The 26,397-nt window shown below is 49.5% G+C and overlaps 1 protein-coding gene and 1 pseudogene across 6 annotated transcripts in view; both read left to right on the forward strand.

The window, feature by feature from the left end:
* Positions 1 to 26,397, forward strand: part of SPATA20 (spermatogenesis associated 20) — a 2,039,700-nt gene that overhangs the window by 1,692,892 nt on the left and 320,411 nt on the right. The gene's annotated exons all lie outside the window — the stretch shown is intronic.
* On the forward strand, positions 879 to 12,595 carry LOC147702185 (pyruvate dehydrogenase (acetyl-transferring) kinase isozyme 2, mitochondrial pseudogene; annotated as a pseudogene).

Genomic DNA, 26,397 nt, shown 5'->3' on the forward strand with positions numbered 1-26,397 from the left:
TTTCACCCATCCAGCCATCCTTTCACTTACTCATCCATGCACCCAGTAACTCATCCGTCCATCCATTCACCCATTCACTTATCCATCCATCCTTTCTTCCAGCACTCCACCCTCCCTTTCACTCAAATATGCGTTTTTTCACTCATCCATCTTCACATTCTTCTTTTCACTCATCCATGCATCCATTCGCCCATCCATTCTGTCAACCATTCATCCATGCTATCATTAATCCATCCATTCATCCCCCCTTTCTCTCTCCAATACCCTTTCAATTAGCCACCCATTCTTCACCCATCCAGTTGCACACAGAAGAGGCCTATCTAGAACTTCACCCATGGTGTAGTTCCTAAAGCGACATGGTCTTGTTTCCAGGGCTTTAAGTGGGATGAATAATCTGGGGGTCTCTCCAAGGGGTGTGTCTGATGTAATTAAGGGTGTGGTTTAAAACACCCCACCTTAAAATATATGCTGCGCATAATGTGCCGCCCGACTAGTATTTTGCGGTTTCTATCATTGCATTCAGTAACATTAGACCCACACAAAGCCAGGACTATTGGCTTTGTCAATGGATGTTAGTTGCATAAAATAAATAAAAAAACAGCAACTATGTCTTCGTTTTATATAACAATAAAAATGCTTCAGCTCTCATTCGGCAAGAGACGTAGAGTCAACCGAGACTCTGGACGAGGCCAGGGTCCTAGAACCCGAAATTTAGCGGTGGAATGAATAGAGTTTCAATTGAAATCCGAAGAAATAGTAGGCTGGGAGAGTGGAGCCTGACAACCCTGACATCGATAACTGGATTAGGGCTGCAGAGAGCAGACACGCAGCAGCCCATGCACGTCCTCCTCTGACAGGTTCGCACCCTGATGCTGGCCATGAGCCAGGCAGGGGGCGCCCCGAAGCAGATCGACCATTTCTCTAAGTTTTCTCCCTCCCCGCTCTTCATGAAGCAATTCCTGGACTTCGGATCTAGCAATGCCTGTGAAAAAAACCTCCTTTTGCCTTCCTGCGCCAGGTGCTGCTAGTGCGCCTCGCCAACATCATGAAAGAGATTAACTTACTACCAGACTGCTGGGATCCCCTTCCGTTCAGCTGGTGCAGAGCTGGTATGTTCAGAGTTTGAGGGACATCCTGGAATTTCTTCATAAGAGTCCAGAGGACCAGAGCCCCCTTGAACAGTTCGCAAACGTCCTCATCACCATCAGGAACTGGCACAATGATGTAGTCGCAACTATGGCCTATGGGGTCATTGAGTACATGGAAGCCTTCGGCGTCGACCCAGTGACAAATCAGAATGTGCAATACTTTGCGGACTGCTTTTACCTGAACCACATATCTATCCGCATGCTGATCAACCAGCACACTTTGATTTTTGATGCAACGACAAACCCTGCACAGCCTAAATGCATTGGAAGCATCGATCCGAATTGTGATGTGACTGACATAGTGAGAGATGCCTATGAAATGGCGAAGATGCTGTGTGATAAATACTTTATGGCTTTGCCTAATCTGGAAATCCAGATAGTCAATGCTAATGATCCAAGACACCCCATTTGTGGAATTTTAGTTTGCGGTCTAAACATTATCTGCGCCAGCTTGTCACCCACGTACGACGTGCACGGCAGCCATTTTAGATATCATGGTCACCCTGTCCACGATCGATCGCCAGCGCGCCCCTCTGACTCAGCAAGCATCCTCCGCGCACCCTGGCTCCCCCTCCCTCCCCCTCATGAGCGTAACCCTTCTGCATGACCCTGTCCTTGGGAGTCACGCCAGCGCCTGACCAGCACCTCCTCTTCCCCCCCATGAATGTCCCTCTGTTGATAAACCTTCCCTCCGCACTGGTTTGTCCACGCGGCATGAATACCACTCCTTTGATGACCTCTTACCCCATGTCCGACTGTCCACACAGGTCCGAGGCCATTGCCTAAGCCGGGAGACACCATTTACTGCCCCTCATTGTATGGAATCGCCCCTCTTCAAAGGACACACTGTTGATCAGGGCCTCCCCACCCCCTGGGATATGATCAGGCGCACACATCCTAAGACTTGGCAAAACACTCAGCTGCGTGATGACCCCTCCTCTTATCAGCAGGTTGAGGATCTCTATTGTGAAGGTATATGGGGGTGGGATTGACACGAGGATTATGGGGATGTCTTTTTTCCTTGCTTCACAATGTTATGATTGTAATAAAGAAAGGTCACATGCCATAAACCGGTGTATAAGAGGCCAGGCCTCAGAGAGGCTGTTAGAGCACCTCGAGACGATACCTTGTTGTCCGATCTGATGTGTTCTGCTCCGTCGGAATAAAACTTCTGTTTCCTGCCTTCTGGTCTCCGGCGCCTGCCTCATTGCTTGGTAATTTGAATGGTACAAGGGCGGTTAGCGCCGGGCAAATCTTGAAAAAGGTCATAGCTCTACCTTTTTCCACAATTGGCGTCCCTGGGTGGGCCCATCAGCGACACGTGGATCCAGTGGGAGAGGTCCCGACGACAGAGTGAACGACTGCAACGATCGGGAAGAGCTCGTGTCCGATAGACCCTCGTCTGACAGCCGATCATCCGACCTTCACTAGTTCCGAACAGACCTCTCTCGAGCGATCTACGGTCCTGACTGGGAACCATCAGGAGTGCCACGGACATCACGAAGAAGAGAGGACGATCAGGCGCTGGATTCAGAAGACAGGAAACCGTCCATGCGGTCCGGGTAAGGTCGTGTAAACACGACGAACTGAGGAATAATTGTTTTGTTTGGATAATACTAGTATTACGCTTTGTTGAACCCTCTGGAGATTCACCGTCTGCAAACGGAGAAAACAACAGGCTCTCTCTTTGCAAACAGTGAAGGATAGGTAACGCAGACTTTTGTCCCCATTGTAATCCGTCGTGCCTATCTTCCTCCCCCACTGTTTTCCCGAACTGTCGTTCGGGGATTATTGTCTGGAGATTCTTTGTCTGCAAACAGGGAAGAACAAGGTCTCTCTTTGCAGGTAGAGAAAGGGTGGGTAACGCAAACTTTCCGTACCCACTTATTCTCCCCACTGATTGTTTGGTTGACCGCACGTTAAGTGTTCGGTATTGGTTCTTTTGAGGTATTCACGGCCTACAAACAACATAGAATAGAAAAATTCTGTCTAGTCTTTGTCCGCCGCGATAAGATAGGTAGTGCAGACCTTTGTCCCCGTTGTAACCCGTCATGCCTATCTTCTCCCCACTGGTTGGTAGCCTGTACAGCCCGGACCGCTTATTAGAGATGAACCATCCAGCTCCACTGGAGGGCACCCCTAATAAGGACATGTTCACTAAGCATGGACTAGTCGCTATAGCTTATACTAAGTTATGGCATAAATATACAAAGAAGAACCCTGAAAGTCAGTGGCCACTGATAGGTTCCTTTGACGATCATAAAATAAAAACATTAGAAATAGCGCTTCAGAAAAATAAGACCACGCCCACTATGCTCGACAGTATCGGCATGTGGCGCAAGGAAACGGAACAACGAAAGAAAAGAGAAGAGGCAAAAATAGGGAAAGAATTACGAAAGGCAGCCCACCTAGCCGCTAAGCAACTAGAAGAAGAAATAAAAGAAAGAAAGAAAGCTACACAAAACCACAGAGCAGGGTCGACCGGTCAATGTCCTGTTAGGACCCCCTCTGCGCTCTACCCTGAAGTACCCTCCAAACAACGGGCGAACGATGAGTTACTGCTAGGTCCCCCAATCATCTACATGCCCCCTCCATATGCCCCCTGCCAACAAAGTTTGCAAGCCCCGGGTATGAGCGAAAGTGACCTTAGTGCTAGTGCACCAGCCGTCACGGCCTCTGCACCAGCCACATTAACAACATCGTCAGACGACCCTGAGGCTAGCAAACAACCACCAGCCAGACCAAATAGGTTGAGCACAGATGAGCGGGATGGGATCGACAAAATAGCAAAAACCTTAGTAGAACGAAGAGAAAGCGAAGAATATACAATGAGCATATATAATTCACATGCCGACAGCCACAGACGGCATTTCATTTTGCGATTCAGCTACCACACCCTGAACGCATATGAAGATAGGTTTCAGAGTAAGGGCCCCGCTAAACTAACAAAGCTGTATAGGTAGATTGATGTTGGAGATGGGACTGAATGCGAGGCGACGGAGCTCTTCATGCAGATGCTTGAGGTCTTCCGCCACCTCATGGAGCAAAAACCAGAAACCAAGGTTACAGTCCCTGAAACGACCTCAGTAGAAGTAGCTAATACTATGATGCCCATCAGAGAGGCAGCTCCTTATTGGATCCCACCACGTGGCCAGGGAACAAGCGATGATATTAACGATGTAGATGCAAAAGGGAGAGTTGTGTACAATTGGGTTTACCAACCATGGGACCGACAAGATATCCTAACCTTTAAACAAACTCTGCCCGATTTAAGAAAGAACCCGACAGCATTTTATACCGAATTAGGCACAGCCTTGGGTTCGACGATAATGACTTTAGCGGACATTGACTTGTTCTTCGGGTTATGCCTGCCAGCTGACGTGTGGAAGCAAATCCGGAAGGCTGACCACACGGATCTGTTTGGACATACCTGGGACCAACTCGGTAAACTAGATAGACAGCGAGAGCCAGGAAGGAAACCAGTAAAGAACATACTAGAACTTCCGGACAAACTAGTTCAGAAGTTAAAGACGCTGATCCCAGAAAGAAAGGTAGACTGGTCGATAGTCACGGCCTGTCGACAGAAACCCCAGGAAGATGTGTCAGAATACTTCTCCCGATTCGAGACAGTGTTCTCCGACTACAGTGGCCAGGACATGACCACCGCAACCGGACAACACCTGTTTGTACAAAATGATGTAAAGGGCCTATCACAAGAGGTCTCCCAAAAACTGCAGACGAGTGAGAGTAGTTGGGGGGCCTCCAAACCCGCAGCTATCCTTCAGATGGCTCAGTATTATGAGCACCAGAAGAATGAGAATGATAGGGCGTCCGAGAAAAAGAAGAAAGATTTGAAAGAAAGAGTGATGATAGCCCAGATACAAGGTATAGCGGTCGGACGGGAACCCCAAAGAGGGAACTACCAATCGACCACCCCCAGAAATCTACCTCCTAAAGATCACTCCCCAACACCCCACACTGGACGTAGAGACATTAGCAATGACCAATGCGCCTTCTGCAAAGGGTTCGGCCATTGGAAATCCCAGTGTCCGGTTCTGCTAGAGATGAATAGAAATAGGGACTCCAGGGATGTGGCAGGAGGGCCGAGAAATAGAGTGCAAGGACGAGGGCACATCAATGACACCAACAATGACAGATCAGGGAGATTGAACACATTTGACCGTCCTCGGCAGAACCAATATCAGCTGCCCGAAGGTGAAAATACCCCCGACTTTGCATAGGACTGCCAGGGGCAAGGGAGGGATCCAGTCGAGCTCTGTGTTGACCAGCAAGGTCCTTACGTCACCGCTAAGGTCCTGGGTACAGAGTCTCCATTTTTGGTAGACACTGGGGCGACACGTAGTAGTTGTGGAGAAGTGTGGCTCAGGGGTTAGAGGCGGCAGACCTGGAGCTTGAGTTCGGTCCGGGACCAGGGTTCAATTCCCCGCCTCGGCGGGTCTTGGGCTCAAAAATTCCGCGGACTCGTTAATTCTCGCTCCGGTGCCTTCTCAGCTCACGGGTTCACACTCTGCGACTCTGGGCAATAGCTTGCTTAATCTCCACAACGGCCCCTCGCGGCGGGATGCCTGGCTTTCACCTTGTGGATACCCTTCCAGGGCTATCTCACAGGGGAATACCAGGACGGGTTCCCTATGCAAGCGCCGAGATGCCCCAGGGTAATCGCGCGCTATATAAGACTTCATACTTACTTTACTGTTATCGAAACGACTGATTCCAAGGGCACCCTTGTCTGGCTCACACATTACATCGATAGGTTTCGATGGGACGCCCTCCACTAACCCCCTGTCCGTACCTATCACCTTTGACCTAGAAAACAACGCCACTGACGCGACATTTCTGCTCTCCTCCAACTCCCCTGACGCCATTATGGGCATTGACTTACTGAAACATTTTCGAGCTACCATTAGGTGTTCCCCAGATGGAATCCGAGTCATCCTGTACGACAACCCAGGCATGCCCAAATCCTGCCCCTCACGACACATGTGCCCCATAACTGACGCTGACCTGTCTTTACTTGACACCCTGCCCCCGTACCTATGGGCCAAAAATGACTCTGATGTGGGACGAATGATGATTGACCCCATTCATATAACTGTAAGACAGGACGCTATGCTCCCGAAACTCCCACAATACCGGATATCCCCCGAGGGCGAGAAGGCACTGGTAGCAATCATTCAGTCTCTGGTAAATGCGGGAGTGGTTGAAGAAGTGGTTAGCAACGTCTGCAACAGCCCAATCCTACCTATTGTTAAGAAACAAGGTGAAGGAGATGAGAATGCGTATCGCTTCATCATCGACCTGCGGGAGATTAACAAGGTGGTTGTACCCCAATACCCCGTGGTCTCGGACATCACCACCATTCTGACCCTCATCCCGTCCACTGCCACCACCTTCACTGTCATCGACCTTAAAAATGCGTTTTTCTCTATCCCGATCCACCCAGACAGCCGTTATCTCTTCGGCTTCACCTTAAAATCCCGCTCGTACCGATTCTGTAGAGCCCCCCAGGGGTACACTGAAAGCCCCAGCATTTACAGCCAGGCCCTCAAAAGACAGCTGGATGCCTTCCAGCCACCAGATGGAGTGGTGTTGATCCAATATGTCGATGATATCCTTTTGGCAGCCGACACCACCCCACTTGCAATCACAGCCACTATCCAACTCCTACACTTTCTTGCAGAGAATGGCCATAAAGTTTCCAAAAAGAAATTACAGTTCTGCCAGCCACAAGTGACATACCTAGGCCATCTCCTGTCCAAAGAAGGAAGGAAACTTACACCCGACCGAATCCAAACCATCCTGGACACCCCCATCCCAAAAACACAAAAGCAAGTCCGCTCTTTGGTTGGCCTAACTTCTTTTTGCAGACAGTGGTTACCTAATTACAGCCTCATTGTGAAGCCACTACTTGCCCTGTTGACCAAAGATGTCCCCTTCCCGCTTCCTTGGACCACTGAGTGTCAAGCCTCCTTTAAGGAATTACGGGATGCGCTCTGCTCAGCACCCGTCCTAGGAACCCCGGATTACTCCAAACCTTTCTCCCTCTTCACTCACGAAAGGGAGGGGTGTGCATTGTCTGTCCTAACTCAATCAATTGGTCCTAAGCAGTGCCCTTGTGCCTACTTCTCCGCCACTCTTGATCCTGTAGCCAGAGCTTTACCTGCCTGCCTTCGAGCAGTAGCTGCCGCTGCTGTCTCTATCCGTCAGAGTGAGGGAATTGTACTTTCAAACTCCCTCACCGTGTTAGTACCCCATGCAGTCGACACCCTTCTGAACCAAACCAAGACTCAACATTTGACTAGCGCACGACTGACAGGGTATGAACTGACGCTGCTTGCGCCCCACATCACACTAAGGAGATGCACGACTTTGAATCCTGCCACATTACTGCCCCTGCCTGAAAATGACCCTGACGTTCCTCCCATACACGACTGTGTGACCCTCACGGACGAACAAACCAGGAGTAGGGTTGACCTCCGAGACACCGCTTTCGCTGACCCCGATGGAGAGCTATGGGTAGACGGCTCATGCATCAAACTCCCAGATGGCACCACTTCAGCTGCCTATGCAGTTACAACAGCCCGAACAGTAGTTGAGACAGCCTGCATCACACAACGATCTGCCCAGGCAGCAGAATTGATAGCCCTCACACGAGCATGTATTATAGCCGCAGGGACCACTGCGAACGTATATACCGACAGCCAGTATGCCTTCGGGGTGGTCCACCATTTTGGACTCCTGTGGAGGGAGAGGGGATTCCTGACGTCCCACGGCACCCCTATCCTCCACGGAGATCTAGTCTCCGCCCTGATTGATGCAGTTCTCCTCCCCAAACGATTAGCGGTGATCAAATGTCAGGCACACAAAAGGGTGACAGACTTAGTCGGACAAGGGAATGCACTGGCCGACATCACTGCACGAACCACAGCTGAGAATAGGACGGTGACACGCATGTATGTGACCAGGTCACAAGCAGAGAAATGGACTGACACAAGGGAAATGATCAGAGACATTCAGTCGGCCAGCACCCCTCACGAACTGACTAAGTGGGCGGGGGTGGGTCTGAAGGATGATGAGGGCTGCTGGCGAACAAAAGATGCAGACAAATGGTTGCTACCTGACTCATACCTGATCCCCATACTGACAATGGCTCATTCCCCCGCACACATAGGATCTGCACCCATGATCGAACTCATTTCCAAAGTCTGGCACAACGACAAAATCCCCGACTCAGCCAGACGCCTAGTCCAACAGTGCCTTATCTGTCTGCAACACAACCCCGGGAAAGGAACTGTGGTACCCCGGGGAGGGTTTGGGACCCCCAATCACCACTTTGAGGTCCTTCAGATGGACTACATCCAACTAGAGAGATGCCAAAGCTTGAAGTATGTACTAGTCATCGTATGTGCCTTCAGCAAATGGGTAGAGGCCTATCCAACCCGTGACAACACTGCCATGACCACTGCCAAAGTACTACTGAAAGAATTCTTCCCTCGCTATGGCCTTTGTCGAATTTTATGGAGCGACAATGGCCCCCACTTCATAGCCGAGGTTATCCAACTAATCCTAAAGGGGTTGGGGGTGAAACAGAGATTCCATGCGGTCTTCCACCCCCAATCCGCCGGCCTGGTGGAACGCCATAATGCCACACTGAAGCTGAAATTGTCCAAAATAGTGGCAACCACCGGACTTAGATGGCCAGACGCTCTCCCTCTGGCCCTGCTATCGATGCGCTCCACTCCCACCAAGCATCATTTGACCCCCTACGAGGTCGTATTCGGGCGACCGATGAACCTCTGGACTGCTCCCAAACCAACCTCCATCCATGACGTCCCGGACGTCCTACTGTCTGATTATTTGTGCAAATTAACTAAAACGTTGTCTGTCATTCATCAACAGGTGCAGCAGGCCATCCCCGATGCTTCCAGGGGCCCCGGCCACGACATCCAACCGGGAGATTTTGTGTTAATACGAAATTTCCAGCGAACCAAGGGTCTGGAACCCCGGTGGACGGGCCCCTGGCAAGTGCTGATTACCACACGAACGGCGCTTCGAGTGGAGGGGAAGAAGCACTGGCTGCACGCACATCATTGCCGGAAGGTCTCTGCGAATTTGGCCACGACAGAAAACGTCAACACCCAAGAAGAGCTCCTGAACAAGGACCGACCGACATTGAAAGGTTATCCCGATACTGGGGCACTTGAACTTGCAAAATTCTCTGACCCCACTGTGCCATCCAAAGAAGGGTATTTCCTGCGTCGAAAGGAGGGAGCTTCGGCTAAGTAGGCCACGGACTAAGTTGAATCTCAGAACAGTGACCTAAGCACAACCGAGGGTTGCCGGGAGAGAAGCTAAACGAAGTCTGTGGTTCTGCCCACTACCGAGCCCCTTGAAGGTGATGGAAGCGCCAGATAAGAAGATGATGGAAGCGCCAGATAAGAAGATGATGGAAGCAACAGGAAATACCCACTGTAGAAACCCAAAGACTGACAATTTGCACAAATCAAAGACAATCTCCCTTTTTATTGCCTTCCTCTTCTGCCTCCTCCTCATGACCTCCTTCTGGATTCTGGAGGAAAGCACACCGGCTCATGAGACATTGCTACCTACTGCACAACCAACACCCCTGAAAGAGCATCACCTAATCCCTCTGTCGCCTCAGCTCCGAGAAAGGCGCAGGGAATTCTGGAACAATTCCTTCGTGCAACTGCTGCACCAACACAACCTTGCTGCAAATGCCACGAACTGCTGGATCTGCGGGTTGCTCCCGCATGCCACTGGACACTCCATCCCCTTCATCCCTTCTCCTTTCTCAGTTCACGGCTCCTGCCTCGCCTGGTTGATCCTCATGCAAGAGAGCCACAAGGACAACGCCACCTCCAGCCAGACAGTGTCGCACTTCTACTCTGGTTTCTGGCTGAACAAAACCGAAAAGACCTCTGCTGCCTTGTGTCCTGCGCTCACAGGCGCCACCTTCCTTAAAGACATTCCAGCCAAAGAACGTGTTGAAGTACAGGTACTCCACAATCCAGCTAGATCCACGTTCTCTCATCTGCAGAAACAAACTACCGCCACTCTGACCGTGGCTCTTTCAGTCATCAATGTCACAGGTCTTGTGTGCCTCGAAGGCCAGGGAACACAGCTGGTGGGTCACAGTTCCTGCCGAATCATAAGAACATTGGACTCAGCCGACCCCCCTTCTTTTGTTGCTTCTCCAAATATGTACTTTGTGTGTGGCACCAAAGCTTACACCTGGCTCCCGAAAGGTTGGAAGGGTACCTGCTACATTGCCTTCGTTCTCCCCCCACGTATGTAGCCCCTGCCAACCATCACCGGCAGAGGCGTGCAGATGACATTGGACAAGCCGACTCCACTGGAGCACAGTTCCTAGATGCAGCAAAGGGACTTGTTCCTCTGTGGGGCCCAATGGCAAACAGCCGCGCTATCCGACACCTGACTCAGGCAGTAGAAACGACAATCAACATCACGGCTGGCATCCTCGCTAACAACACGGCGGAGCTTCAGGCGGTCCGCCTTGTGACCCTTCAGAACCGCCTTGTCCTAGACGTGGTCCTAGCCGACCGAGGGGGAGCATGCCGCATCATCGGATCTAGGTGCTGCACCTACGTGCCTGACAACTCGCCTTCCGTCTACAAGGCAATTGAACACCTCCACAGACTTTCCTCGGAGGTTCACCAAGAACAAGAAGGATGGTCGCTTGGGAGCTGGTTTTGGGACACTTTGAGGAACTGGGGTTGGAGGTTGTTTTCCTTCGTGCTGATACCTGTTGCGATATTATGTGGGTGTTGCTTAGGTATCCAATGTCTGCCATCCTTGTGCGGCCTTGTTTCTAACTGTATGTGCCCAAAGACTTTGGACTTCCGAAATGAGCACATGAGTCCCCTCTATGAAGTAGAGATACGTAGCCTTATGGGGATAAATCCAAACTGACAAGTTGGCGAGACATGTTAAAAGGGAGGACTGTGGAATTTTAGTTTGCGGTCTAAACATTATCTGTGCCAGCTTGTCACCCACGTACGACGTGCACGGCAGCCATTTTAGATATCATGGTCTCCCTGTCCACGATCGATCGCCAGCGCGCCCCTCTGACTCAGCAAGAATCCTCCGCGCACCCTGGCTCCCCCTCCCTCCCCCTCATGAGCGTAACCCTTCTGCATGACCCTGTCCTTGGGAGTCACGCCAGCGCCTGACCAGCACCTCCTCTTCCCCCCCCATGAATGTCCCTCTGTTGATAAACCTTCCCTCCGCACTGGTTTGTCCACGCGGCATGAATACCACTCCTTTGATGACCTCTTACCCCATGTCCGACTGTCCACACAGGTCCGAGGCCATTGCCTAAGCCGGGAGACACCATTTACTGCCCCTCATTGTATGGAATCGCCCCTCTTCAAAGGACACACTGTTGATCAGGGCCTCCCCACCCCCTGGGATATGATCAGGCGCACACATCCTAAGACTTGGCGAAACACTCAGCTGCGTGATGACCCCTCCTCTTATCAGCAGGTTGAGGACCTCTATTGTGAAGGTATATGGGGGTGGGATTGACACGAGGATTATGGGGATGTCTTTTTTCCTTGCTTCACAATGTTATGATTGTAATAAAGAAAGGTCACATGCCATAAACCGGTGTATAAGAGGCCAGGCCTCAGAGAGGCTGTTAGAGCACCTCGAGACGATACCTTGTTGTCCGATCTGATGTGTTCTGCTCCGTCGGAATAAAACTTCTGTTTCCTGCCTTCTGGTCTCCGGCGCCTGCCTCATTGCTTGGTAATTTGAATGGTACAAGGGCGGTTAGCGCCGGGCAAATCTTGAAAAAGGTCATAGCCCTACCTTTTTCCACACATTCACATTGTATATGCCCCATCTCTTCTTTATCACATGCTCTTTAGGCTCTTCAAGAAGGCCACACGAGCGATAGTGGAACACCACAGCTCCAGTCCCTTGCTTCCCCCCATCAAGGTGATGGTGGCTCTGGGCGGCGAAGATGTTGCTATTAAGATGAGTGACAGACGAGGTGGTGTCCCACTACGCAAGATTGAAAGGCTCTTCAGCTATATGTCTTCTACTGCACCCATGCCACAGCTAGGTGCAGGTGGAACAACTCTGGCTGGTTTTGGACATGGTCTTCCTATTCCTAGACTCTATGCCAAGTACTTCCAGGGTGACCTGCAGATTTGCTGTAAGGAGGGCTTTGGAAGTGATATGTCATTTATCGTAAGGCACGGTCGACAGACTCAGTAGAACGCCTTCCTGTCTACAACAAATCTGCCTGGAAGCCCTACCAGTCAACTCAAGAAACAGATGACTGGTGCATCCCCAGCACAGCACCTAATAATCTCTCCACATATCGGTTCAGCCAGCTGGCAGCATTTTTCACACCAGCCTGCCACTATGTCAAGGACTAGCTTCGACACCCTCAAAAGACTAAGTCATGAACTAATCCCACACCTGCTGCAATATAGAGGGTGGTGTATGCAAGTGGCATGGGGGACCTGACAGTGTGAGGTTTTGTGCAGTGTTTATCTGTTTTTTGTGCCCAAATCCTTCGCTGTGGGACCAGTTTGTCCTTCACTGTGGGACCAGTGTGTACGATTATCGCACATCACAAGTGCTGTGGCACTCTAAAGAACATGTATCAAACCTTAATTTGAACAATTTCCAGCACTTTGAACATGCCAAGTATTTTGACCTACCTTTTGTTATCAGTAAACTGAAAAGAAATCTGATGGAAGGGCCTTAAAGGGGCATTTGAGAATGTGAAGTTTTGAGACTGCTAGAGAGAAATCGAGGGAACAGACGTGCGAGAAGTGGGATTTCATCTCTCCAGAAAAAGATAATCCGATTTTAATTTTGCTTGAAAATAAATCTTTCTTCATTTAAAAAAAAATGCTTCAGCTCTGAAATGATGGGACTATGTAAGAACTTTAACTTCTTCTTTTTAACTGTATTTGTTTGTTTTGTACATTTTAACCCTAACAGAATGTCCTGCCCTAGACGGAAGCCACCACATGCTGGAAGAGCCTAAACTGGCCCATTGTCATTCTGAATGTGGCAATCAGCCACAGACGGAATGATAATGGGCGGGGTGGAGCTGCTCTTCTGCTTCTACGATAAGAGCGAGGCACCCCAGCAGGGAGCAGAGGCCTCTCGCAGGGGAACAGCTCTGTTCCCCTGCAGGGACCTAAAATTACGGACAAAAGGCGTCCGTTAGAAGTATCTTCACGGACAACGGACGTGAGGTCCCCTTATTCCAAACACAAAGCGATCCCGTCACTAGAACTCCTCGGGCCGTCACAGACCTCGCCCCCCCCTTCAGGTGGAACTTCCCAACAAATGAGCCCTTCTCGAGATATTCCCCCTTGGGTTCCGAGCCCCGGTACCACTGCACCTGCTGCATCAATAGTAACCACATCCCGAGACAAATGGATCATCTCAGACGTCCATTTACGTTCCAACTCAGGCAACCCTCACAGCTCAGAGCTCTCAGAAGTTTTCAAACCTACAGATGTACTGCGCTCTGAACACCTGTTCGGTAAAGTTCGCGCTATAAATACCAAACAATAAATACAGGAGTAACACGAATATCATAGGGAGAAAAGCTTTATATCAAGGCAAAAAGAAAAGAAGAGGCCTGGCAATCACAGAAGCATCCGACATAGCATAACAATAGATGGTGGTATATTACAAAAGAGCAATCTCCCTTCAACAACCGGCACACCGCACTACCTTGTTACAACACAGCTCAAGGTATTACAACATATTTCTATATTATACTGCACAGCTTATGGTATTATTGCAACACAGATCTGCGGCTGACTGTCAGAACCGAGAAGGAACATTTTATGACAATGCATTCAGGAAAACATAATAATTAGGATTTTTCGCATTTGTAAAAGAACCCTCTTTTTTAAAAAAAATACATCACTTATATCGGTTTACTTACTGGAGACTCAGATGTTGGGGTAAGTGTTGGCTGGTGCTGCACTCCTCGTGCCCGTGATGGCCTTCATCTGTATTTTAGGGAGTTGCTTCACAGTGGTGCTGGAGATGCCAGTGCAGGGTTTTGCTCTTTGCAAAGTGCGACCGCCGCCTCAGTCGTCTCCCCTGCTGGAGGGTTGAGTGCCGCAGTTGGCTGCTGGCGCAAATGTCTGGGATTCTCTCACCAGGGCACTGCTGGTGGCGCTGTGATTGTGGCGTAACGTAAGAGGCAGACCAGTCTCCGTTCATGGGCAGCAGTGTCAGCACAGGGGCACGCGCCTCTCTCGCTGAAGTTTCCCCTTCTCCTGTCGAGACGGATAGCGGCTGGTTTGTGTAGCTTATTGGTTCCTCTCAGGTAGAGGCTTAACAATGCGGGCCCCATCACCCTCTCATGTGCCAGGGCTCCTTTGACATCAGCAGCCATCCTGTTGCAGTGAACACAACAAGGTGTGTCTGCCTCGAGGAGGCTCCGACGTCACCACGCTCGCTCCTGGCTGGCAAGTTCCACGCGTCTCAGCCAATCCTAGCGCTGCTCCAGCAGCGCCAGGATTGGCGTGAGCAGTGATACTTGCCACTCATTGGGAGCCCTGGGGCTGCGGCATGGAACAACCCTTGCTCTTCTAATGAGCAGCCTAGTGCGCATGTTCGGGCTGGTTGTAAAATTATTCAGCCCTAAACAGAACATGCGCACTCTTGCTGTGTGCTCCGCCGACCACCTGACGACGATGTAATCACTTCACATGCACTGCTGACCCGCACCCCTTCTGAGCCTACTACCTCGGGCGGGTGTGGTCCGGTGGCTGGGCACACGCGCAACAAATCTTTTGAGTAGTGGGGCAACGCCCAAGCGCCCTAATGGATGCACCGCAGAAACTCAGTGCGTCCAAACATGCAACAAACTGATTTTTAACAAACGTACTCGCTGAGATTTTGTCGCTTTACATCTAATCTCCCAAGATTATCGACCATATTGAATTTAAATTATATATCTAAACTATACACAATGTTGTTAATCCTTTTGCTTACTGTCCGTTGTGTATGCAAATGCTATGTGTGATGGTAAATTTAAGTCCGAGGACGCATTCCTGCTGCTTCTTTGACCACTGACAGCTCAGTTCCCACAGAAACAGTGTGTGAGATTACAGTCACAGAATCACACTTACAGCAGAACATTGCCCAGCTTCGTTGCCCTGCAGAATTACAGCCCAAGCCTGCAGCCATAAATAACTGTGACCTGGAGAAACTAGCGATCTCATCCAGTAAACTAGAGCCTGCCTACAAAACCATTGTTACAGACTACAAGGTGAGTGTGAGCAGCGCAGTAAGGAGTATCACCCTCAGCTTGCAAACTAGAGATACTGGGGCCTTTTACTGTATCCGCGTGAGTCCCTGCTGCGTACAACTCTGATTGATGAAGTCAAATTCACTCAACTGAGGTTTATTTTTTGTTTTTCTCTTAAGCACTGCCCAAGCTCCCTTGCAACTCCGTTCTTCTTCACAAATGTTGGTAGTGTCACAGAAAAAGATCACTGGAAGAACACAGAGCCAGGTTCACAATTTATTTGTGGAGCATGAGTTACATGACCAAAAAACGAGTTAGGAGAGCCGCAAATAAAAAAAGGCACAGGCGCAATACAAATAATGGCGGCTGCAGTTGTTTTTTCCACAGCAGGCGCCCACTTTTATAAAAGCACCACAGCCGCCGGTTTTGTTAGAAGAATAACAAGCATTGGAAATGCAATAGGGCTCGCATTAGGAAAGTTTGAGCTATTGGTCTTACAAATACATTTTTTTTAATTTATGTGTTATTTTTTCAAATAGCTAAATTAATAGCTTTGTCATTTACAATGCCGATAGTTATAACTTTCGCAAATGTGACACCTATAGCATTTGTAATGCAACATGTTTTGTATTTACGTGACTTAGATGTATTGATATTACAAATAACAATGGCTTTTAATTTTTTTAAATAATTAATACTTAACAAATTTATTTAATTTGTAATGGCAATAGCTTAACCTTTTGTAAATAACTTTTGTGAAGATTATGTTCAGTGTTTTTTATTGCGACGAAAATCCAAGAACAGAAGTGAAATATTAACATCTTTTTGTGATTTGTAATAAAGCGTGAAAGCTTGAAAACAGTTTGAAACATTGAAAGAACATATTTGAACCAGTGATGCTGTGGTTGCGCTGAGTGATGCTGTGGTTGCGCTGAGTGATGCTGTGGTGGTGCTGAGTGATGCTGTGGTGGTGCTGAGTGATGCTGTGGTGGTGCTGAGTGATGCTGTGGTGGTGCTGAGTGATGCTGTGGTTGCGCTGAGTGATGATGTGGTTGCGCTGAGTGGTGTGTGCATCGGTGGAGCTTAGTGGGTGCATTGGTGGAGCTGTGTGGTGGGTGCATTGGTGGAGCTTAGTTGGTGCATCGGTGGAGCTGTGTGGTGGGTGCATCGGTGGAGCTGTGTGGTGGGTGCCTCGGCGGAGTTGTGTGGTGGGTGCCTCGGCGGTGGTGGGTGCATCGGTGGAGCTGTGTGGTGGGTGCTTCGGTGGAGCTGTGTGGTGGGTGCATCTGTGGAGCTGTGTGGTGGGTGCATCTGTGGAGCTGTGTGGTGGGTGCATCTGTGGAGCTGTGTGGTGGGTGCATCTGTGGAGCTGTGTGGTGGGTGCCTCGGAGGAGCTGTGTGGTGGGTGCCTTGGTAGAGCTGTATGGTGGGTACCTCAGTGAAGCTGTGGGGTGGGTGCATCGGTGGAGCCGTGTGGTGGGTGCATCGGTGGAGCTGTGTCGGTGGAGCTGTGTGGTGGCTGCATCGGTGGAGCTGTGTGGTGGGTGCATCGGTGGAGCTGGGTGGTGGGTGCATCGGTGGAGCTGTTTCGGTGGAGCTGTGTGGTGGCTGCATCGGTGGAGCTGTGTGGTGGGTGCATCGGTGGAGCTGTGTCGGTGGAGCTGTGTGGTGGGTGCATCAGTGGTGGTGGGTGCATCGGTGGAGCTGTGTCGGTGGAGCTGTGTGGTGGCTGCATCGGTGGAGCTGTGTGGTGGCTGCATCGGTGGAGCTGTGTGGTGGGTGCATCGGTGGAGCTGGGTGGTGGGTGCATCGGTGGAGCTGTGTCGGTGGAGCTGTGTGGTGGGTGCATCGGTGGAGCTGGGTGGTGGGTGCATCGGTGGAGCTGTGTCGGTGGAGCTGTGTGGTGGGTGTATCGATGGAGCTGTGTGGTGGCTGCATCGGTGGAGCTGTGTGGTGGCTGCATCGGTGGAGCTGTGTGGTGGCTGCATCGGTGGAGCTGGGTGGTGGGTGCATCGGTGGAGCTGTGTCGGTGGAGCTGTGTGGTGGGTGCATCGGTGGAGCTGTGTGGTGGGGGCATGGTAGAGCTGTGTGGTGGGTGCCTCGGTGGAGCTGTGTGGTGGGTGCCTCGGTGGAGCTGTGTGGTGGGTGCCTCGGTGGAGCTGTGTGGTGGGTGCCTCTGTGGAGCTGTGTGGTGGGTGCCTCGGTGGAGCTGTGTGGTGGGTGCCTCTGTGGAGCTGTGTGGTGGGTGCCTCGGTGGAGCTGTGTGGTGGGTGCCTCGGTGGAGCTGTGTGGTGGGTGCCTCGGTGAAGCTGTGTGGTGGGTGCCTCGGAGGAGCTGTGTGGTGGGTGCATCTGTGGAGCTGTGTGGTGGGTGCATCTGTGGAGCTGTGTGGTGGGTGCCTCGGAGGAGCTGTGTGGTGGGTGCATCTGTGGAGCTGTGTGGTGGGTGCATCTGTGGAGCTGTGTGGTGGGTGCCTTGGTGGAGCTGTATGGTGGGTGCCTCGGTGAAGCTGTATGGTGGGTGCCTCGGTGAAGCTGTGTGGTGGGTGCATCGGTGGAGCTGTGTGGTGGGTGCATCAGTGGAGCTGTGTGGTGGGTGCATCAGTGGAGCTGTGTCGGTGAAGCTGTGTGGTGTGTGCATCGGTGGAGCTGGGTGGTGGGTGCATCGGTGGAGCTGTGTCGGTGGAGCTGTGTGGTGGCTGCATCGGTGGAGCTGTGTGGTGGGTGCATCTGTGGAGCTGTGTGGTGGGTGCATTGGTGGAGCTGTGTCGGTAGAGCTGTGTAGTGGGTGCATCGGTGGAGCTGTGTCGGTGGAGCTGTGTCGGTGGAGCTGTGTGGTGGCTGCATTGGTGGAGCTGTGTGGTGGCTGCATCAGTGGAGCTGTGTGGTGGGTGCATCGGTGGAGCTGTGTGGTGGGTGCATCGGTGGAGCTGTGTCGGTGGAGCTGTGTGGTGGGTGCATCGGTGGAGCTGTGTGGTGGGTGCATCGGTGGAGCTGTGTGGTGGGTGCATCGGTGGAGCTGTGTGGTGGATGTCTCGGTAGGGCTGTGTGATGGGTGCCTCGTGGAGCTGTGTGCTGGGTGCCTCGGTGGAGCTGTGTGGTGGGTGCCTCAGTGGAGCTGTGTGGTGGGTGCATCGGTGGAGCTGTGTCGGTGGAGCTGTGTGGTGGGTGCATCAGTGGAGCTGTGTGGTGGGTGCATCGGTGGAGCTGTGTGGTGGGGCATGGTAGAGCTGTGTGGTGGGTGCCTCGGTGGAGCTGTGTGGTGGGTGCATCGGTGGAGCTGTGTGGTGGGTGCCTCGGTGGAGCTGTGTGGTGGGTGCATCGGGAGGGCTGTGTGGTGGGTGCCTCGGTGGAGCTGTGTGGTGGGTGTCTCAGTGGAGCTGTGTGGTGGGTGCATCGGTGGAGCTGTGTCGGTGGAGCTGTGTGGTGGGTGCATCGGTGGAGCTGTGTGGTGGGTGCATCAGTGGAGCTGTGTGGTGGGTGCATCAGTGGAGCTGTGTGGTGGGTGCATCGGTGGAGCTGTGTGGTGGGGCATGGTAGAGCTGTGTGGTGGGTGCCTCGGTGGAGCTGTGTGGTGGGTGCATCGGTGGAGCTGTGTGGTGGGTGCATCGGTGGAGCTGTGTGGTGGGTGCATCGGTGGAGCTGTGTGGTGGGTGCCTCGGTGGAGCTGTGTGGTGGGTGCATCGGTAGGGCTGTGTGGTGGGTGCCTCGGTGGAGCTGTGTGGTGGGTGCCTCGGTGGAGCTGTGTGGTGGGTGCCTCAGTGGAGCTGTGTGGTGGGTGCATCGGTGGAGCTGTGTCGGTGGAGCTGTGTGGTGGGTGCATCTGTGGGTATTCAACAAGTGAAATGGACTCAGCGAGACTCCTGTGGTCCCCATGAGACCTACGGTAGGGACTGAGAGACTCCTTACAGTCAGAGGAGAGAGGTTGTTTAAGGGCTACCGTGGGAGGCCAGTGAAGTGAGGAAACGAGGAACACCCCACTGACATTTAGGCTATTGAAGGGAAATGAGTGACACTTTGTATGAGACTATTGCAGTGCGAATGAGGGACACAAGTATTTGAGGTGAGCGAGCGAGAGTAAGTGAAAAAATAGCGCTGCAAGAGATCACCGCTGTGGAGAGTGAGAGAGACCCAGCTGAGCTATTTTAATTGAATGACGGACAATGAGTGCGACAGGTACCACGTAAGGGAGCACTCCTTTGGAGAGTGAGTGGGACTCTCGTTTACGGGTATGCAACAAGTGAAATGGACTCAGCGAGACTCCTGTGGTCTCCGTGAGACCTACGGTAGGGACTGAGAGACTCCTTACAGTCAGAGAAAGGAGGTGGTTTAAGGGGGAGACTGCATTCAACCATGGATCTGTATGAGGAGTGAGGGACACTCTGGCGTCTATGACGTAGGTGATGGAGTAAGACCGAGACCCCATTGGACTATAGGAGGTGTTTCATGATGACTGAGAGAGACGCGCACTGCCTGAGGTGAGTGATGGGGCGCGTGAGAGGGAGACTCCAATGATGTGAGTGACGTAGAACTAGCGAGACTCCATTGAAGCGTGACACCTCTGACGTGGATTTGGGTGGGACTCCTCAGCAGTTTTGACGAAGCTATGGAGTTTGCTCACTTGAACCACATGTGCACAACGATGGGGAACCAGTGACACTCTTGATGAGTTTGAGGTGAGTGATAGGTAATGGGTGAGACTTCACAACAGTATAAGAAACGACTGGTTTAGGAAGTGACTGAGATTTTACCGGGGTGCGTGTGGCAGTAGCGCCTGACAGTCAGTCTCGTGGATGGATATGAAGTCACTACGAGTGTTTATTCTTCCGAGGTCGATAAATCGAGCCGCCGCTCTAATTGTGAGTCAAAAGCGTGTGTCACCTGCTTAAGGAAATGAAGCGCTTTGAAAGTACTGCGTGCTAATTACAGCATGTGTCCGCAATTAGTTTAACCCAAGGCTGCTGTAATCTCACATTGATCCGTGACTGCCCTCTGCAACTATTCCGATCCTGCAAGTCGGCAACTCGGGACCTTGACACCAGTGACCAGGTGCTCATCTTGTTTTTGTTGCAGATTTTATATAGCGCGAACTCGCCCCAAAGGTATTGGAGCGCTTTACATAAGCACCGATTACGTTACACACAGGGCACAAGTCCTAACAAGGAAGCAAAGCAAACAGCCGGAGAAGAGAGAAAACGGCAGGGATCGAAGTAAAGAGGAGGATGCAAGGAGAGGTACAGAGGGAGTTAGCATAAAAGGAGACACGGCCGTCGGCCGTGAAACTGAAAGTACGGCCGGCCGGCCGTGAATAATTAAGGGATGAGCGCACGCGGAGAAGCTGCCTTTGATGTGGTAATGCGATAGGCTGGCAGGCGGCTGGTGGCATTGTGCACGCGCTTTTTAGGGCTTGCGCTTGCCAAATGACCTAAAAAGCACATGCACTCAAAGGAATCGCCAGTGGAATCGCCAGTGGTGGTTAAACACTGGATAAGCCCCTATAGAGCTTCCAGCTGTGCGCACAGCAGGCGAGCCCTAAAAACCTGCAGTGCTTTATAAAAGCAGGCGCCTGCTGTGGGAAAATAAAGCTGCTACCGCCATTGTTGCTAATCAGGAGCTGTGTGCCCGCAGTGCTTTATAAAAGCGGGTCCCTGCTGTGAAAAGAAAAAAAGCTGCTGCCAATATTGTTTGTATTGCGTCCACCCCGCCCTTGTCGTTGTTCGTATAAAAGCGGGCGCCGTACTGAAAAATTAAGCAGGGCTCCAGGGCGATGAGGAGCAGAGTTGAGAAGTGCCCCTGGGGCGATCAGAAGCAGACAGCAGAGAGTTGAAAAGCGGTCCCTTGCAGGAAAGCATGTACTGATGCAATCAGCGAAAGTCATAAAAAAAAATAGTGCACACAGTTTGTAAATGAAACACAGGGAGTAAGAACACCAGTAAAAGGTCCAGTCCTTATGAGAGGTTACAAAAGGAGACAAGGCAGTACAAAGAGGACTATGAAGCCTAGTCACCAATCAAAAGCAACCATTTAGAAAGGACAGCAACAGGAGCCAATTGAAAAGGTGGGTGGAACATGGGCAGAGCTTCAAGTCCATACCTGAAAACAGCATGTCTCGAAAGGACAGCGCAAGCGCTGCCTAGGCAAGACCTAAAAAGACTAAGAGAGGATAAGGGAAGAGAACGCATGATGATAAAAAAGGCAGTATTTCCACATTAAGAAGAGACCCAAAGCTAATTAAATTAGTCGGCCTTAAACATTGTTATTAAGAGGTACCCACCTGAGTTTATTCTAGATGCTTTCAAATTTTTTCAGAGATGTGATAACTCCGGCCTTAGCCAAGGCCAGCTCCATTTCATAGATCTGGTGAATAAGAACCTTTCATTCTACGGCCTTAGGGGCATTTGAAGAGATCCATGCCCTGACGATACTTAATCACGCACACACCAACATGATCATTACTATATTTTGAGTACCTCCCTCGCAGTTGTACTTAACCCCTATAATTTTTCCTTGATTGTTATTGCACTCAGATGGCCCAAGCCAGCTAGACCTGCTCACCCCAGCCCAGAATTCTTGGAGAGCAGGGAAGAGCGCAAAGATATTTATCAGGCCAGTGGGCAGGAGTTTACAGTTCGGGCATTTAGTCTTATCCGTAGTAACATTGTTCCCTATCTGAGTATTTTGTCCGGGGTATAATATAGCAGGCATATAGTACGCAGTTGCTGCAGTTTTAGATTTACTGAATATAAAGAGTGATCTAATATTTCAAGGGAGTTATGAATCTGTGAAGCTGAAGTCTCTACTGAAAGCAGTTGGCTCCATTTAACTATTGCCAGAGTTGTACTATGGTCTGATAGGCAGTGCTAATTGAGAGTTTAATGCCTGGTTTAAAATAGTAATGAAGGTTCAGAGCCCTCAATATCCAATGTATATTGACAGCCTGACTGAATATAGTCCCTCACTTGCAAAATATGTGTTTTTAAAAAGGCATTGTGGAAGCCCATATATTTCCTGCAACTGAAGAAAAGAACTGAAGCTATTTGGACCATAAATCTGACCAATTGTTACAACACCGCTCCGTGACCAGGGACTACAGGTCGAATCCTGAAAAACTGATGGGAACGCAGGATTATTCCAGAGTGGTGTTTCTCTATTTATAAAGGCTATGGAGTATTTAGAACATATCTCCTTCCATATATGGATGATACCCCTCAGGACCTTAAACCATACCCTCTTGTAGTAGTTGGGATCTCCTAATCGATAGAGAAAAAGCCGTCACTCTGTCCCTACAGCTAATCAATAGAAGTTAGATAATAAGCCGGGATCACCTGGGTTGAGTAAGCTGCACGGACGACGGGTGAATGCCACCCAGAAATATAGCTTAAATTCTAGGAGTGAGAGTCCACTCTTCTTGAACGGAAGCTTCAGAAAACATATGGCTCTCCTTGCGTGCCTATACCCCCTTATAAAGCTGCCAATGACGTACTCCAGGCGCTTCAAAAAAGAGTCAAATACCCTTAAAGGGATGGCCCTGAACAAATAAAGGAATTTGGGGAGGATATTCTGCTTAATGAGGTTAGTTCGCCCAATAATTGTCAGAGGAAGTTTGTTCCACGTTTTTAATTTAGAGTTTACTGTGGATAGTAGAGGGTCAAAGTTCAGTCTGATAATATTGTGCACTTCTGGACATAGCTTGATACCTAAATAAACTGCAGTAGTAGTTACCTCTGTGGTAGGAGAGTCTGGAATACAATTCAGGAGAAGCTGAGTTTTGGACCTATTAAGTTTGTACCCTGCAACCTCACCAAACCTGGCGGCCTCTTTGGAGACCTGTTCACTTGCTGATAGAGGACTGGAAGAAAAAACTGCCACATCGTCAGCATACACGACCAGTTTCAATTGTTGCTTTCCAGCAATAAAGGGTTGAATATCTGCATTCCTGCAGAGTGACTGTAGGTATGGCTCTATATAGAGAACAAACAAAAGAGGGGAAAGCGCGGGTGCCACTGGATATCTGAAATTGATTAGATCAGTTTCCTGCGAGTAAAACCCTTGCCCTAGGTGTCTTATATAAGGCTTGAGTCAGGTTGATGAATCTTTCACTGATACCGAAGGCCAGCATTGTAGCCCATTGTGGTTTTTATAATGAATTGTCTTGTATCAATTTGTAAATGTGATTTTTGAAACTATGCACAAGGCTAACACCTTGTTTTTAAGAATAAAATTGAATCATTTTTATTAGTAGTATTGGTCTGTGTATGATAACTCAATGCTTTTATGATGGTATCAGTGTTTCACAAATAGATTGGTGTATATTTGGCATTTGATGTGTGTAAAATTACAAGGTCTTAGAGTAAGACTGGTGTGTGTATCACAAGTTGCTGGCTTACCTCCCGTAACTTGTCATCCCTGCCCTTGATTGCCCGCATAGTGCACTTTGATTGTCGGTCTAATATCTGAGGGGCCAGGACTCTTACCACCCTTTCCCCATATTCATATTGCAACTGTCTATGTTTTGTATATCTAGCGGCAACCTGGTCTTTTAATCTACGCCCAAGGAGAGATCTTTTCCCCATTAACTGGAGATAAACCAACTGCTCATCTGTCAGTCCTAGCGAAATTGTAGTTGTAAAAAGAGCCTCCTCAGAGGTATCTCTATTTTGCTTAACAATATTCAGCAGGGTTATACCCCTAACATATGCTTTCATGGTATCTCAAATTATTTGGTGTGATGCTGTGTCCTGATTGACCTGGAGGTACTCCCTAAGTAGACCTGATGCATAAGAAATATATATCCAGGTTGCCAAGAGACGAGCTAGCATAAGTCGCGCTGCGCCCCGCAGAAGCAGGCAAATTCGCTCATCGGCTACCTGAAGAAGTCCACAATCAAGGACTTAAAAGTACTAAAGGACCTTGAGAAACGGGTGAAATACACCTTGTTTCATTGAGACTGTGACAATACATAGCCCCTACACTCTTCTTAGGTCCTGAAGAAAGCCCCCCTGACCCACCTGGGCAAACCTTTTTATTGACACAAGAGTGTGTTAGAGTAATAATAAGTCTGCACACGCACAACACTGTTTTTTAAACAATCTTGAAGCTAGACCGATTAAAAGATGTTAATCTAGGGATACGAGTTTTTTAACATCACCTTTAAAACTCACCTCACTAGAGCACTGTTCACCACCCGTTTTTGGTTGATCACTACTGTAATATCCAAAGGTTCTCCTCTGGATGGAGGAAGCATAAGACAAAAAAGAGACCCAATGATGATGCTGTCACTTTTTTAACACAGGGCAGAGAACCAAGATGTACCGCCATATGATTTGAGTACATGAATGAGGGTTTTCTATTGACAAACTACACAAATATTGCAAACCCTGGTTACTCAGGTCAAGTAATCCATTCCCTTTTTGATTTTGAGCATAAGAAATATAGCCATGATTTTCAAATAAATGCCTGGGAAATAAGAACTTAGTGCGATAATCCCTATCTCCAGTTAAACCAAATAAAAACAGAATCCATCAGAGACCTTCCCATAAAAACCATATCGATCCTGGAGTAATGCCTGAGCGGGCAAGTATAGAAAGTATTAGCAAGGTCAAGAGGATAGAGAGTGCGCCATGAATCACATAGCCTATACAACTGCATAAGATCCCTAAGTGAGGCTCTGGGTTTACGTAGGATAGCAGTACGATTAGTAGTCTCTATATTACTATTAAGTATTCAATTAAAATCTCCCATTACGATCAGATCCCCAGCCCAATCTACTACCTCCAATGACAACATATCTACTACTTCGGGGTCATCGTTGTTAGGGGCATACACCACACACAGAACAAATTTCGTTGAGTTTAGTAATAATTGAGCAAGATCCATTTTCCTGTAGAGTTGGCAGCGCTTCTGAGCACTTGGCCACGTATGTTCTTATCAGACAGTAGTGCCACCCCACGTTTCGAGATTGATTGTGATGTGCAGACAAATATGTCATATCCTAGTAGTTTATATAAGGACCTATTCTTATATGCTAAGTGGGTCTCCGTCAGGGCTACCAGTTGGGGTTTATAAAAAATAATCTCCTCTAGACCAATTTTCGCTTGCTACACATGTTAATTCCAGATACATTCCAGCATATACATTTAATCTGAGCCTTGATAACTTTTAGTGGCTCTACCATGCCCTATCCCCTTATGTCCTTCATTGCTCAGTTTTATTATTCCGCCACCTTACAAAATGCAGAGAATAAACCCCAGATAAATTAACCATACTTTGACCATTTTCAATCCCTTCATCATTCCCCATTGCCAAAGCAGGGTCACTGTAGTCACCCACCCCGTCATGTGGTGATGGGAACTAATAAGCACTCCAAAGAGATGTATGTTCAGCAAAATGTCTTCAGAAGGAGGACGTGCAACGCCAGGCCTGTGATTTATTGAGACTTGTATGTACAACAAGAGAGGAAGGGAATAATTGGCTACTCTCCTACCCCTAGACTAATAACTATTGACAACAAAAGAGAGCCTACAATTGTGAATTGTTAAACGACAGTATGTCTCAAGTGAGGAACAACAACACAGTGAATAAATTAAATTAAGTGGTCAAAAAACAAGGGCCAAAGTGAAGAAGAAAAGATTATTCTCTAAAAGAACCCTCACTCACCCTAGTGGTGACATGCTTCATCATGGGGTTCAGTCACAGATGGTGCCGACTTTCCCCACCTGTGTGCTTCGACGCCTGCGAATGCAGCGGAGCAGGTATGTGTGAAAAGAAGTGGTGTGTGAGATCAGTGACAGGAAAGTGTATTAAAAGATCACAGCTGGGCCTCAACAAACTTTGTTAAGGGCCAGTTGTTCACAGTAAAAACAGTGATTTGTATTAGAATTCCAGTGACTTAGTATGGGTGGTCAACATGTTTCTGCTGGTTAACGCCATTTTAGCTCAGCTTTCATCA

Source organism: Lissotriton vulgaris, chromosome 7 (assembly GCF_964263255.1).
Source record: "Lissotriton vulgaris chromosome 7, aLisVul1.2, whole genome shotgun sequence".
In the NCBI taxonomy this organism is placed as follows: Eukaryota; Metazoa; Chordata; class Amphibia; order Caudata; family Salamandridae; genus Lissotriton; species Lissotriton vulgaris.